This window comes from Salmo salar, chromosome ssa05 (genome assembly GCF_905237065.1).
Source record: "Salmo salar chromosome ssa05, Ssal_v3.1, whole genome shotgun sequence".
NCBI classification, from domain to species: Eukaryota; Metazoa; Chordata; class Actinopteri; order Salmoniformes; family Salmonidae; genus Salmo; species Salmo salar.
Window position 1 is genome coordinate 35,423,217 of NC_059446.1, and position 14,002 is coordinate 35,437,218.

A 14,002-nucleotide genomic window follows, 5' to 3' on the forward strand; every position below is an offset into this window, starting at 1 on the left:
TGCTGGAACAAGCCAAGCAACCAACCCATAGTACACACTAGGCAACAAGAACAAAACCAACAGACACAGCTAGAAAAACAAAGAACAGTGTAAACGTCAGAAGCACACTGGTGTTAGTGGAGTGCCTCAACCAATGTTTGTTTCTGTAGTCCAACACCCTGAGATAAGATTTAATAAGGGCTATTCCACAGTAATGGAATTACGCTTTGACTCAGCTTTTTCACTTTAACTTCTCTAGGGCCAGTGGGACGATTTCGTCCCACCTACGTAACAGCCAGTGGAATCCCGTGGCGCGTTATTCAAATACCTTAGAAATGCTATTACTTCAATTTCTCAAACATATGACTATTTTACACAATTTTAAAGACAAGACTCTCGTTAATCTAACCACATTGTCCGATTTCAAAAAGGCTTTACAACGAAAGCAAAACATTAGATTATGTCAGCAGAGTACCCAGCCAGAAATAATCAGACACCCATTTTTCAAGCTAGCATATGTCACATAAACCCAAACCACAGCTAAATGCAGCACTAACCTTTGATGATCTTCATCAGATGACAATCTTAGGACATTATGTTATACAATACATGCATGTTTTGTTCAATCAAGTTCATATTTATATCAAAAACCAGCTTTTTACATTAGCATGTGACGTTCAGAACTAGCATACCCCCCGCAAACTTCCGGTGAATTTACTAAATTACTCACGATAAACGTTCACAAAAAACATAACAATTATTTTAAGAATTATAGATACAGAACTCCTCTATGCACTCGCTATGTCCGATTTTAAAATAGCTTTTCGGTGAAAGCACATTTTGCAATATTCTAAGTAGATAGCCCGGCATCACAGGGCTAGCTATTTAGACACCCACCAAGTTTAGCCCTCACCAAAGTCAGATTTACTATAAGAAAAATGTTATTACCTTTGCTGTTCTTCGTCAGAATGCACTCCCAGGACTTCTACTTCAATAACAAATGTTGGTTTGGTTCAAAATAATCCATAGTTATGTTCAAATATCCTCTGTTTTGTTTGTGCGTTCAAGACACTATCCGAAGTGTAAAGAAGGGTGACGCGCACGATGCGTTTCGTGACCAAAAAATTCTAAATATTCCATTACCGTACTTCGAAGCATGTCAACCGCTGTTTAAAATAAATTTTTATGCCATTTTTCTCATAAAAAAGCGATAATATTCCGACCGGGAAATCGTGTTTATGTTCAAAGAGAGAGAAAATAAAAACATGGGGTCACCTCGTGCACGCGCCTCAGTCAGATTGTCCTCTGATAGACCACTTACCAAAGGCGCTAATGTTTTTCAGCCAGGGGCTGGAATTACATCATTCAGCTTTTTCCCGGGTTCTGAGAGCCTATGGGAGCCGTAGGAAGTGTCACGTTACAGCAAAGATCCTCAGTTTTCAATAAAGAGAGTCAAGAAGAACAAGAACTTGTCAGACAGGCCACTTCCTGTAAGGAATCTTCTCAGGTTTTTGCCTGCCATATGAGTTCTGTTATACTCAGACACCATTCAAACAGTTTTAGAAACTTTAGGGTGTTTTCTATCCAAAGCCAATAATTATATGCATATTCTAGTTTCTGGGCAGTAGTAATAACCAGATTAATTCGGGTACGTTTTTTATCCGGCCGTGTAAATACTGCCCCCTAGCCCTAACAGGTTAAAAAATGTATGCCATTGATTTAAAAAGTTTAATAAACCATACAACTTTGCATAAGGACTACTTTTAACAATTTCCACTGATTTAGTGGAAGAACTGCAGATGCAAACTTTGGTAACAGAATTACAGTAAAATCTTTGTCACCACGTTTTCCAAAAGAAACGTAAATATCTGCTTCAAATTAAGATTCAACGATATCTGCAGAAAGAACGGTGTGTCAGCTATGACATGGCACCTTGAGTTTGAAAAAAAAAATCTATTTCGGTTATTGAACTACAGTAAGTGAAGTGGATTTACACCCGGAGACGGAATTACATCATAGGTCCCTGAGCTGTACTACAAAGAAATGCATCATTATGGATAGGAATGTCATTCTCCTCATGTTTCACAAGTTTGGACAGCACAGTGCACCACCGCAAAGTAGAGGCCGATTAATTTGGGCCGATTTCTAGTTTTCATAACAACTTGGTAAATCGGCATTATTGGACGCCGATTACATTGCACTCCACGAGGAGACTCCGTGGCAGGGTGACCACCTGTTACGTGAGTGCAGCAAGGAGCCAAGGTAAGTTGCTAGCTAGCATTAAACTTATCTTATAAAAAAAAAAAACAATCTTAACAGAATCACTAGTTAACTACACATGGTTGATGATATTACTAGTTTAACTAGCTTGTCCTGCGTTGCAAATAATCAATGCGGTGCTTGTTAATTTATCATCGAATCACAGCCTACTTCGCCAAACGGGTGATGATTTAACAAGCGCTTTCGCGAAAAAAGCACCGTCGTTGCACCAATGTACCTAACCATAAACATCAATGCCTTTCTTAAAATCAATACACAAGTATATATATTTTCTAAAACCTGCATATTTAGTTAAAATAAATTCATGTTAGCAGGCAATATTAACTAGGTAAATTGTGTGACTTATCTTGCGTTCAGTGCAAGCAGAGTCAGGGTATATGCAGCAGTTTGGGCCGCCTGGCTCGTTGCGAACTGTGTGAAGACCATTTCTTCCTAACAAAGACCGTAATTAATTTGCCAGAATTTTACATAATTATGACAAAACATTGCACAACCTTCAATGCAACAACATTTAGACTTATGGATGACACCAGTTCGATAAAATACAGAACGGTTCCGTATTTCACAGGAAGAATAAACGTTCTGTTTGCGAAATGATAAGTCATTAATACAGTCAAATCCGGAAACTAAGGCTCGTATTTGTGTGTCTATAATATTATAATTAAGTCTATGATTTGATATAGCAGTCTGACTGAGTGGTGGTAGGCAGCAGCAGGCTCATAAGTATTCATTCAAACAGCATGAATGTGTTTGCCAGCAGCTCTTCGCAATTTTCTTTCTTTCTTTATTTTTATTTCACCTTTATTTAACCAGGTAGGCAAGTTGAGAACAAGTTCTCATTTACAATTGCGACCTGGCCAAGATAAAGCAAAGCAGTTTGACACATACAGAGTTACACATGGAGTAAAATAAACATGCAGTTAATAATACAGTAGAAAAATAAGTCTATATACAATGTGAGCAAATGAGGTGAGATAAGGGAGGTAAAGGCAAAAACAGGCCATGGTGGCAAAGTACATACAATATAGCAAGTAAAACACTGGAATGGTAGATTTGCAGTGGAAGAAAGTGCAAAGTAGAAATAATAGGGTGCAAAGGAGCAAAATAAATAAATAAATGCAATGCTTGAGTCCCAGCGCTGTTTATGACTTCAAGCCTATCAACTCCTGAGATTAGTCTGGCAATACTATAGTGCCTATAAGAACATCCAATAGTCATAGGTATATGAAATACAAAATGGTATAGAGAGAAATAGTCCTATAATAACTACAACCTAAAACTTCTTAACTGGGAATATTGAAGACATGTTAAAAGGAACCACCAGCTTTCATATGTTCTCATGTTCTGAGCAAGTTACTTAAACGTTAGCTTTTTTGTTTTTACATTACACTTCACTTCCTTCTCATCACTCTTTTTGCATTATTTAAACCAAATAGAACATGTTTCATTATTTGTTTGAGACTAAATAGATTTTATTTATGTATTACATTAAGTTAAAATAAAAGAGTTAATTCAGTATTGTTGTAATTGTCATTATTACAAATATATATATATATATATATATATAAATAAAAATCAGCCGGTATCGGCTTTTTTTGGTCCTCCAATAAATCGGTATCGGCGTTGAAAAATCATAATCGGTCAACCTCTACAGCACAGCACAGTACAATACAGCGGAGTTCAGTATAATATAGTTCAGTACAGCAGGTGTCACTTTAAAGCAGGATTCTGCATTTTCCACGCTGAAAAGGAAAGATAAAATGCTGAAAAAATATCTTGCTGTGTTTCGTAAAAGCAGATCTAAAATGGCTTCTTATTGTAAATTCTGCTAGGCTACAGTCAGGGTTCGCTCCAAATCATGAACGTAAAAGGAGTATTTTCGCACTTCAGTTGCACTTCTCCATCAGATGAAATACATTTGCTCACAACATTGGTCCACCAGTGCTCTGACTGATCTGTAGTCTACTTTTCTCCAGTAATTTCCTACGGTATAGTTTTTCTTCCGTTAGAAAGTTAAAATGCAAGATTTCCTGATGTTTTGCTTAAAGTTAATGTAGCTGGCTACATTCTTTCTATAATAGAAATATGACGGCCATGCATAGTTTTTTGCAAGAAAAGTGCTTTTTCGTTGTTAGCCAATTTACTTGTGCGGCTGCAATAGTGTTGCACTTTTGTCTGTTGTCATCTGTTCAACACATTCGGCAGAAAACCGTTTTGAACTAACGTATTTTGTGTGAAAAAAATAAATAAGTTGCACTAGCTCTATTTAAGCAAAAATACAAAAATAAAACAAAGAAAATTGACTTTCACAATATAAAATGCAGGTGAAATGGTTTAAAACAGATTTGATGGTTTCTGAAAGCTTATGCGACACCTGTACAGTAGAGCACAATACACTGTACTTTAGCGTATTGGACTAATGTGCTCTACTCACTGCAGACGACACAACAGTAGTAGGCTTGATTATCAACAACGGCGAGAGCCTACAGGGAGGAGGGTGAGGGCACTCGGAGTGCGGTGTCAGGAAAACAACCTCTCAACATGAACCTAACAATAAGGAGATGATCGTGGAATTAAGGAAACAGCAGAGGGAGCAGCCCCCTATCCACATCGACGGAACAGTAGGAGGTGGAAAGTTAAGTTCCTCGGCGTACACATTATGGACAAACTGAAATGGTCCACCCACACAGACAGTGTGGTGAATATTGCGCCTCTTCAACCTCAGGAGGCTGAAGAAATGTGGCTTGTCACTTAAAACCCTCAAACTTTTACAGATGCACAATTGAGAGCATCCTGTCGGGCCGCATCGCCGCCTGGTATGGCAACTGCACCGCCCACAACAGCAAGGATCTCCAGAGTGTGGTGCAGTCTACACAAGGTATCACCGAGGGCAAACTACCTGCCTTCTAGGGCACCTACAACACACGTCACAGGAAGGCCAACCGAGCCACGGCCTGTTCACCCCGCTATCATCCAGAAGGCGAGGTCAGTACAGGTGCATTAAAGCTGCGACCGAGAGACAAAAACAGCTATCTCAAGGCCATCAGACTGTTAAACAGCTATCACTAACACAGTGAGGATGCTGCCTACAGACTAGACATCACTGGCCACTTTAATAAATGGAACACTAGTCACTTTAATGTTTACATATCTTGCATTACTCATCTCATATGTATATACTGTATTGTATACCATCTATTGCATCTTCCTTATGCCGCTCGGTCATTGCTTATCCATATATGTACATATTCTTATTCCATTCCTTAGATGTGTGTATTAGGTAGTTGTGGAATTGTTAGATTACTTGTTAGATATTGCTGCACTGTCAGAACTAGAAGCACAAGCATTTGCTCTATAATACTCTACTCACCGTACTGTGCTATCCAAACATAAAATCTACTTCCTGTATGATTGGTCAGGACCAAATCTGAACCTAATTTAAAATTACTTTTCAGCATCCATGGATTTCCGGTGTCGGTTGGTGAGGATGCTGATTACAGTTTAAAATACATTTTTAAAAAACACACACATTCAAAAGTTGGTCACTTAGAAATGTCCTTGTTTTTGAAAATTTTGTCCATTAAAATAACATCAAATTGATCAGAAATACAGTGTAGACACTTAATGTTGTAAATGACTATTGTAGCTGGAAAGGGCAGATTCTTTTTAATGGAATATCTACATAGGCATACAGAGGCCCATTATCAGCAACCATCATTCCTGTGTTCCAATGGCACGTTGTGTTAGCTAATCCAAGTTTATAATTTTAAAAAGGCTAATATAATCATTAGAAAACCCGTTTGCAATTATGTTAGCACAGCTGAAAACTGTTGGCTGATTAAAGAAGAAATAAAACTGGCCTTCTTTAGACTAGTTGAGTATCTGGAGCATCAGCATTTCTGGGTTCGATTACAGGCTCAAAATGGCCAGAAACAAAAAATAAAGGCTAATCCAAGCGAGAAATTGCCAAGAAACTTAAGATCTCGTACAGCACTGTACTACTCCCTTCACAGAACAGAGCAAACTGGCTCAAACCAGAATAGAAAGAGTGGGAGGCCCCGGTGCACAACTGAGCAAGAGGACAAGTACATTTTGTATAGTTTGAGAAACAGATGCCTCACAAGTCCTCAACTGGCAGCTTCATTAAATAGTACCCGCAAAACACTAGTCTCAACATCAACAGTGAAGAGACGACTCCGGGATGCTGTCCTTCTAGGCAGAGTTCCTCTGTCCAGTGTCCATCTTAATATTTTATTTTTATTGGCCAGTCTGAGATTTGGATTTGCAACTCTGCCTAGAAGGCCAGCATCCCGGAGTCGCCTCTTCTTTACCGCATGTTTATCCAGAAATCCAAGCCTTTATTTAGGCCGAAAATTATTTAAATGCAAAAAGGTTCTTTGTTTTTCCTCAAAATATAAACTTTTCGCTTTCTTTTTGACACCCAATTTGATATGCTCCTATGAACGTCACATTGGTGCTAATGGGTCCTTTTCGATGGAAATGCCCATAAGGCAAATTACATGTGGGAATAAAACATTGATTCCAACAGCATTGTCAAAGAAGCAACAGGTGCAGATGTTCCACATTGACAGTAACATACTCGACAAGATGCCATTAATTCTATTGAATAATAATAAAAAATAATAACAATAACCTGCCGTTAGGCCTAACCAAATACCATTTCCTGTGAAGTCACCACTGTCGACAAATTAAAGTATGTGTCAACGTCAACGTCACTTTTAAAACAGTTGTTTTCAGACAGAATATTGTTGCGCAATGAGACCGACTCCCATCCCCATAAGGGTTTTACTCACCTTAGAAATCAGTCATCAGCTGGTTGGAAACACTTTTCCTTTCCAACATGATAATGATCAGAGATCGTGCTCTAAAAAGGTAACGTCGGAAAAACAAAGAACCATTCAACCAATGATGATTTAGGCTACTCCAGGTTCTCCGTAAATAAACCCAGTCAGGTGTGAAAACAAGGTTAGGCAACTCTCTCCGGCAGTAGGCCCCAACTCTACCCCCCCAGTCGAAACCCAAAGCAGAGAGAATTCAAAAGGAAACAGAATCCACACCCGAGGCCTGCTGTGTAGTCTCCACCCTACCCTCTTTGGCTGGGGTTAACAATACAGGAGAATGACACAGCAAGGTGAGGTAACCAGACACCACCTGCCTGCCTGTAACCAGGGGCAACGCTCCGGCACTAATCAGGAGCCACAGAACAGCGGAAGCAGCCAGCCAGACAAGTCCACTTGGTTCTCAGGCACAAGGGAGGGGAGAGAAAAGGAACAATGCCGGAAGCAGGATATAAAAGAGGGACAACAACAAAAAGACTGAAGGAGAGACGAAGACAATACAGTGTCCTATAACACATCGTTAGTGAACGCTTCCCAGAGCAATGCTGGAGAGTGGAGTGGGTGGGGCCCTCACTCCTAAAGGTCTGTAAGGAGCACTGTATCTGTTGTCAGTTGTCCCTTAAGTCCTAACCACCAGAAAGAAAGACATGGAGGGGCAGGACTAGCATGCAGCCCCTGCCTAGCTGCCAGGCTCCACAGGAAACAGCTGTAGTTTGCAGTCAGACAAGAACAAAAACTTGGTAATTTTTGTATCTCGCCATCTTCTACTGCTTGTCCTCAGTTGTGCTGTCTTTTATTTTGGGGGGGGGCTGCCTGCTTCTCTCTTGATCCAGTTATGCAACAGTCCAGGCATGCATTTGTAATATGAGCCTACAGTGCTATCAAAGATTGTTATAACAAACCCAAGATAGACCAGAGCCTGTCATTTCCAATAGGAACCAAGTTATCATAGTAGGCAGAACAGGTGGGCAGAGCCAAGCACGGGCTAGTGAGATCCTGTTCACTCCTTCTAGCATTTATTTGCATATTTTCATTAGGGAATGCCTACATTGTGAAGTGCGCACGTGCAATAACTCGATTTGCCCTTGCACTACTAAACAACGCCATTTTTAGAAACTTTGGCAAAGGGTAAAGTCCACAAAATGCAGTCAACTCTGTTACAGATTCTAGTTTTGGAAACCAAAAACTGTATGGAGATGAAATGTCAACGAGAAAATTTGCAGAATGTCGGCAAAAATCCATCTCGCTCCATCTTCTCCCACTGGGCTTCCTCTCGTCACCATATTTAGTAGTGAGTGGAAATACCAACTGGATGCTCCACAATTATAAATCCGGTGAAATATCTGGCTCATTGTTCTATGTTCTCTGGGTTAGTCTAGGTTGTGACTACTGTTTCCGCAGTGCTGTAACAAACATGTAACTCGGGCTAGAGTCTACCGTTTCTAAAATGAGTTGTTGTGGTTGACATTTAAGGCTTCCCCATGCGTCGGTTCGGCTGGCGCTTAGTCGAGCTTGGCAAGGCGAACCAAACGAGTGTGCTTGCATACTCCCTTAAAAGACCTTCGAATAAACAACGAGAAAAAGCGGCACTAATACCGTGTCCATCTTCAGACGCCGTAGTATGTATACACCTACTCAAAAGTCATTCATTTTCACTTTTTTCAGAGATCTTACATCCAACAAATTTTTACATGTAACTAAGATATTTGGTGCAGTATTTCTCAAGTGAAAATATTTTGCATGAAAACGAGTCGTTGAATGACAAACGCTTCATTGAAGAAACCCCAGCCAAAATATCCCTTGTGAAGACCAAACGTCACAAAAAGTCATAATATATGCAAATTGTTTGGGAAGGGAAGCATGCAGACGCATTAAGCCTAATCCTGTCCTGTGGCTGTGAAACCCCTTGCCCAGGCAGGTCTACGGTAATTCCACCGCAGTGAGAGGGTTAGCATGAGAGCACACTACACACCCCACGATTCAACTCAATGTTACGACTGAGTCACAGTTTTAGTGACAGTCCAGTGAGCTAATGTATGAAAGGGACTCGGAAGACCTACTGGTGAAGTATCTGCTGTGAGTTCAGTTCATATATACTTAGCAAAAAAACAAACATCGCCTCACTATCAACTGAGTTTATTTTCAGCAAACTTAACGTGTAAATATTTGTATGAACATAAGATTCAATAACTGAGACAAACTGAACAAGTTCCACAGACATGTGACTAACATAAATTGAATAATGTGTCCCTGAACAAGGGGGGTTGGGGGTCAAAATCAAAAGTTAGTCAGTATCTGGTGCATTAAGTACCGCAGTGTATCTCCTCCTCATGGATTGTACCAGATTTGCCCGTTTTTGCTGTGAGATGTTACCCCACTCTTCCACCAAGGCACCTGCAAGTTCCTGGACACTTCTGGGGGGGGGGGGGGGGATGGCCCTAGCCCTCACCCTCAGATCCAACAGGTCCCAGACGTGCTCAATGGGATTGAGATCCGGGCTCGTCGCTGGCCATGGCAGGACACTGACATTCCTGTCTTGCAAGATATCACGCACAGAACGAGCAGCAGCATGGCTGGTGGCATTGTCATGCTGGAGGGTCATGTCAGGATGAGCCTGTAGGAAAGGTACCACATGAGGGAGGAGGATGTCTTCCCTGTAACACACAGCGTTGAGATTTCCTGCAATGACAACAAGCTCAGTCCAATGATGCTGTGACACACCGCCCCAGACCATGACGGACCCTTTACCTCCAAATCGATCCCGCTCCAGAGTACAGGCCTCAGGGTAACGCAGATCCGACCATCATCCCTGGTGAAACAAAACTGCGACTCGTCAGTGAAGAGCACTCTATGCCAGTCCTGTCTGGTCCAGCGATGGTGGATTTGTGCCCATAGGCGACGTTGTTGCCGGTGATGTCTGGTGAGGACCTGCCTTACAACAAGCCTACAAGCCCTCAGTCCAGCCTCTCTCAGCCTATTGCAGACAGTCTGGAGCACTGATAGAGGGATTGTGCATTTCTGGTTTAACTCAGACAGTTGTTGCCATCCTGTACCTGTCCCGCAGGTGTGATGTTCGGATGTACCGATCCTGTGCAGGTGTTGTTACACGTGGTCTGCCACTGTGAGGACGATCAGCTGTCCGTCATGTCTCCCTGTAGTGCTGTCTTAGGCGTCTCACAGTACGGACATTGCAATTTGTTGCCCTGGCCACATCCGCAGTCCTCATGCCTCCTTGCAGCATGCCTAAGGCAAGTTCACGCAGATGAGTAGGGACCCTGGGCATCTTTCTTTTGTTGTTTTTCAGAGTCAGTAGAAAGGCCTCTTTAGTGTCCTAAGTTCTCATAACTGTGACCTTAATTGCCTACCGTCTGTAAGCTGTTAGTGTCTTAACCTCTCTGGGCTCGGTGGGACGAAATCGTCCCACCTACTTAACAGCCAGTGGAATCCTGTGGCGCGTTATTCAAATACCTTACAAATGCTATTACTTCAATTTCTCAAACATATGACTATTTTACACCATTTTAAAAGACAAGACTCTCGTTAATCTAACCACACTGTCCGATTTCAAAAAGGCTTTACAACGAAAGCAAAACATTAGATTATGTCAGCAGAGTACCCAGCCAGAAATAATCAGACACCCATTTTTCAAGCTAGCATATGTCACATAAACCCAAACCACAGCTAAATGCAGCACTAACCTTTGATGATCTTCATAAGATGACAATCTTAGGACATTATGTTATACAATACATGCATGTTTTGTTCAATCAAGTTCATATTTATATAAAAAAAACAGCTTTTTACATTAGCATGTGACGTTCAGAATTAGCATACCCACCGAAACTTCCGGTGAATTTACTAAATTACTCACGATAAACGTTCACAAAAAACATAATTATTTTAAGAATTATAGATACAGAACTCCTCTATGCACTCGCTATTTTAAAATAGCTTTTCGGTGACAGGACATTTTGCAATATTCTAAGTAGATCGCCCGGCATCACAGGGCTAGCTATTTAGACACCCACCAAGTTTAGCCCTCACCAAAGTCAGATTTACTATAAGAAAAATGTTATTACCTTTGCTGTTCTTCGTCAGAATGCACTCCCAGGACTTCTACTTCAATAACAAATGTTGGTTTGGTTCAAAATAATCCATAGTTATATCCAAATAGCAGCGTTTTGTTCGTGCGTTCAAGACACTATCCGAAAGGGTAAAGAAGGGTGACGCGCCCGATGCGTTTCGTGACAAAAAAATTCTAAATATTCCATTACCGTACTTCGAAGCATGTCAACCGCTGTTTAAAATCAATTTTTATGCCATTTTTCTCGTAAAAAAGCGATAATATTCCGACCGGGAATCTGTGTTTTAGTACAAAGAGAGAGAAAATAAAAACATGGGGTCGCCTCGTGCACGCGCCTCAGTCTCATTGTACTCTGATCGACCACTTACCAAAGGCGCTAATGTTTTTCAGCCAGGGGCTGCCTTGACATCATTCAGCTTTTTCCCGGGTTCTGAGAGCCTATGGGAGCCGTAGGAAGTGTCACGTTACAGCAAAGATCCTACGTTTTCAATAAAAAGAGTCAAGAAGCCCAAGGAATGGTCAGACAGGCCACTTCCTGTACAGAATCTGAGGTTTTTGCCTGCCAGATGAGTTCTGTTATACTCACAGACACCATTCAAACAGTTTTAGAAACTTTAGGGTGTTTTCTATCCAAAGCCAATAATTATATGCATATTCTAGTTTCTGGGCAGTAGTAATAACCAGATTAAATCAGGTACGTTTTTTATCCGGCCGTGTAAATACTGCCCCCTAGCCCTAACAGGTTAACCTCTTGGGGCTAGGTGGGACGCTAGCGTGCCACCCGTGGTGCACTCCATCAACAGCAGGTGCATTTCAAGAGCGGCAAATTTGAATCCAAATAAATGTCAAAATTCAAATTTTTCAAAAATACAACTATGTTACACCATTTGAAAGATAAACATCTCCTTAATCTAACCACGTTTTACGATTTCAAAAAGGTTTTACGGCGAAAGCATAAATTTAGAGTATGTTAGGACAGTACATTTACAAGAGTTGTGTGTAATGTTTTGTCAAGTCAAAGACAGGGTCACCAAAACCATAAAACCAGCTAAAATGATACACTAACCTTTTACAATCTCCATCAGATGACACTCCTAGGACATTATGTTAGACAATGCATGCATTTTTAGTTCTATCAAGTTGATATTTATATCCAAAAACAGCGTTTTACTATGGCATTGATGTTGAGGAAATCGTTTCCCTCCAATAACCGGCAGTCAAGTCAGCGTCACAAATTAAATAATTAAAATTAGAAAACATTGGTAAAATATTATATTGTCATTTAAAGAATTATAGATTTACATCTTTTGAACGCAATCAACTTGCCAGATTTAAAAATAACCTTACTGGGAAATCACACTTTGCAATAATCTGAGCACTGTGCCCAGAAAAATACGCGTTGCGATACAGACTAGACGTCATGTTGGGGAGATCTAAAATCGAAAATACTATGTAAATAATCCATTACCTTTGATTCTCTTCATCAGATGTCACTTCCAGGTATCACAGGTCCATAACGAATGTAGTTTTGTTCAAAAAAGCTCATCATTTATGTCCAAAAATCTCCGTCTCGTTAGCACATGATGTAAGCCAGCCGGACTTCTCGTCATGAACGAGGGGAAAAAATATATTTCCGTTCGTTCAAACATGTCAAACGTTGTATAGCATAAATCATTAGGGCCTTTTTTAACCAGAACATGAATAATATTCAAGGTGGACGAATGCATAGTCTTTTATAACGTATTGGAACGAGGGTACCCAACATGAAGTAGCGCGCCAGGTGTCTAATGGGACATCACCGTTCCATGGCTCTTGTTCGGTCAGATCTCCCTCCAGAAGACTCAAAACACTTTGTAAAGGCTGGTGACATCTAGTGGAAGCAATAGGAAGTGCCAAAATATTCCTAAACCCCTGTGTTTTTCAATGGGATAGGTTTAAAGTCAATACAACACATCAGGTATCCACTTCCTGTCAGAAAATGTCTCAGGGTTTTGCCTGCCAAATGAGTTCTGTTATACTCACAGACACCATTCAAACAGTTTTGGAAACTTGAGTGTTTTCTATCCATATATAATAAGTATATGCATATTCTAGTTACTGGGTAGGATTAGTAACCAGATTAAATCGGGTACATTTTTTTTATCCAGACGTGCAAATGCTGCCCCCTAGACCCAACAGGTTAACGACCATTCCACAGATGCAGGTTCATTAATTGTTTATGGTTCATTGAACAAGCATGGGAAACAGTGTTTAAACCCTTTACAATAAAGATCTGTGAAGTTATTTGGAGTTTAGGTATTCCTTTTCCCATTCAGTGCTGGCGTTCCAAAGGTCTGTGGAGCGGATAGCCGACCTCTTGCCCAAGAAAGGCGTCCAGGCAACAAGCCTAGCATGAATCAGCATCCACACTCCACTTACTTCTGACTGAGTTACTATCCTCTCTAGCGGGCCAGGCTGTGTCCCTCCTCTGAACAGACCCATTCTAAGGACATGTCATATCAGAGCTCAGGATGAGAGTTACTGGCCATGGGCCGTGTGCACCAGCTGGGCGTAAAAAAAGTTTGACTTAAATGCAAGGTCTTGTTACAAGCCCTTAACCAACAATGCAGTTAAGAAAAATACCTAAAAACTTTACTCCAGGCAAAATAACAAAAGCGAGGCTATATACAGGGGGTACCAATACAGAGTCAATGTGTAGGGGGACCGGTTAGTCGAGGTAATATATACACGCGGCAAGAGTTAGTGACTAATGCATAGATAGAGAGTAGCCATTTGATTAAGATGTTCAGTAGTCTTATGG

At 40.8% G+C, this 14,002-nt stretch overlaps 1 protein-coding gene across 13 annotated transcripts in view; it reads right to left on the reverse strand.

Moving 5' to 3' along the window:
• LOC106604729 (disks large homolog 3) overlaps nucleotides 1–14,002 on the reverse strand; it is a 142,736-nt gene that overhangs the window by 9,569 nt on the left and 119,165 nt on the right. Inside the window, exon 1 of one of the 13 annotated variants that reach the window (XM_014199690.2) lies at nucleotides 7,074–7,379. The exons of the other annotated variants lie outside the window; for them this stretch is intronic. The gene's annotated coding sequence lies outside the window, so the exon portion shown is untranslated. Of the gene's footprint in view, nucleotides 1–7,073; nucleotides 7,380–14,002 lie in introns of those variants that run through there. 13 annotated transcript variants of the gene reach the window in all.